Consider the following 2,479-nt stretch of genomic DNA (forward strand, 5'->3'; position numbering starts at 1 on the left):
ATCTTAGTTATTCATAGGTGATCTTAGTTATTCATAGGTGATCTTAGTTATTCATAGGTGATCTTAATTCCTTTACTAATGCCTCTCAGGTCGGAAGTGTGAACCTGGGGTGACAGTGTGAAATGAATGACCCTAAGGCAAGCTGCTCTAAGACCTCTGTCACGCCTGCATAAGGGCTGCTGGAGGGCACCTCGGCTGTGCAGCAGTGCCAGCGCTGGGAAAGCCCCGCTGTTTAGCCAGCTAGGGAAGGAGGTGTCCAAGATGGCTGAGACGTCTCCTTCCTGGGGAAGTTAGGAGAAAACTCCGCTTCTCCACGCTCTTGCAGTAGACCTGACGCTGTCGGGGAGGCCCACAGACATCCAGGGGCTTAACTGTCTGTATATGACGCTGTGCTTCAGCGGTCACGTTCCAGGTCCACTCTCATGATCTGCTTCTGCACCTGGTTCCTTTTTTCTTATAAGAATTAATCAGTAAAAAGCCATGCAAATCTTAATGTCTTTGACACATCTGGAAAAAGTGCTGACTTACCTCATCTCGGCTACAGAAAATTCCTGACCTGTTTGACACGTGATGTACTTGACCCTATCACTGGCATGCCCCATCCAGCCTGCCCCCAGTCACCGCCACCAAGGCCATGCCCTACCTTCCCCGCCCCCAGGTTTGCAAGTCAAAAAAAGTGGCACTGCTGGTCTCCCCGATCTAGGTAGCAGTGGACGCCCGGGCCCAAACTCTCTTTTCTCGATGTCTTTATGTCTTTTATTTCTACAGTTTCTTGTCTCCGCAGCCCCCAGGAGGGGCTCACAGACCCTGCAGCTGAAGTGAAGCATGCGCTAGTTTTTCTATGTTAGACATAGTGGTGAATATAAGTCTGTCCTCTTCAACAGGCAAATCCCTAATCAAGAATATTTCACCATGCAGCGTGTCTGTGACACTGGAGGAACCCCGATGACAGACAGCAAATGCCTTTGGTTCCGAAGCTCGCTGAGCGTGTGGAATTCACTTCATCCTCCGATGAGGCAAGCCTGGTGCTGTGTGTGGAGGGCAGAGGTCCAGCCTGATTGGACCGTGTGACTTGGGAGATTTCTTTTTTTTTTTTTTTTCAAATATCAACTAAATATTTTAGTTTATTATCTCAGTATATATATATATATATATATATACACACACACACACACACACACATACACACACATACACATACACACACATACAGTACATGTCAAAGAGATAATTTTTTACTTTATTATGGTATATTTTATGCCATTAGAGTCTAAATGTTTAATAACTGCATAATATTTTATCACATGGATATATCATAATTTAGTGTTTTTTGTTGGTTCTCATTATTTGATTATTTATAATTAAATTTAAGAGATTATGCTGTGATAAAGACCCTTATATATGGTGGGGTTTTGTTTGTTTGTTTTTGTTTTTTGAGATGGAGTCTCACTCTGTCCTCCAGGCTGGAGTGCAGTGGTGCCATCTCATCTCACTGCAATCTCTGCCTGCCGGTTCAAGCAATTCTCCTGCCTCAGCCTCCCGCGTAGCTGGGATTACAGGCATGGGCCACCGTGCTGGGCTAATTTTTTGAATTTTAATAGAGATGAGGTTTCACCATGTTGGCCAGGTTGGTCTCGACCTCCTGACCTCAAGTGATCCACCCACTTCAGTCTCTTGGGAGATTTCTTGTATTTTTCACCTGAGTGTTCACTCCTGTGATCTTCCAAATGCTCGCTGTCCCTGCATTTGGAGAGTGGTTGTGGTCTACAAATTTTGCAAGTATATGCTGTCTATTTTTCTAGTATATGCTGTTTTTCTAGCATATGCTGTCTGTTTTTCTAGTATATGCTGTCTGTTTTTCTGGTATATGCTGTTTTTCTAGCATATGCTGTCTGTTTTTCTAGTATATGCTGTCTGTTTTTCTAGTATATGCTGTCTTTCTAGTATATGCTGTTTTTCCAGTATATGCTGTCTGTTTTTCTAGTATATGCTGTTTTTCTAGTATATGCTGTCTATTTTTCTAGTATATGCTGTCTGTTTTTCTAGTATATGCTGTCTATTTGAAGGTCTCACTATTGTTTGACTGTTGCAACTAAGCCATTTTCTGCTTTCACAGCACCAATGATAATTAGCTTTTAAACTTTTATCTTTCACCATTAAGCAGCTTCACACACTATTGCATCCTTTTTGCCAGGGAACAACGCCACAGATCTCTTCCATCCTGCTGTAAGAAGCACAGGAGGAAGGAACAGCTTCACCTTCCACAACACCAAGAAGCCTATACCTGTGTCAGGCAGGGCCCCCCAGAGAGACAGAACCAGTACGATCTGGAGCTGGATGTCTGAGAGGGTTAACACGGGAACTGGCCACATGATGTATGAGACGGTTAACACAGGAACTGGCCACATGATTGATGTATGAGAGGGTTAACACGGGAACTGGCCACATGATGTATGAGAGGGTTAACACGGGAACTGGC

This window comes from Cebus imitator, unplaced genomic scaffold (genome assembly GCF_001604975.1).
Source record: "Cebus imitator isolate Cc_AM_T3 unplaced genomic scaffold, Cebus_imitator-1.0 Scaffold449, whole genome shotgun sequence".
Taxonomy (NCBI): Eukaryota; Metazoa; Chordata; class Mammalia; order Primates; family Cebidae; genus Cebus; species Cebus imitator.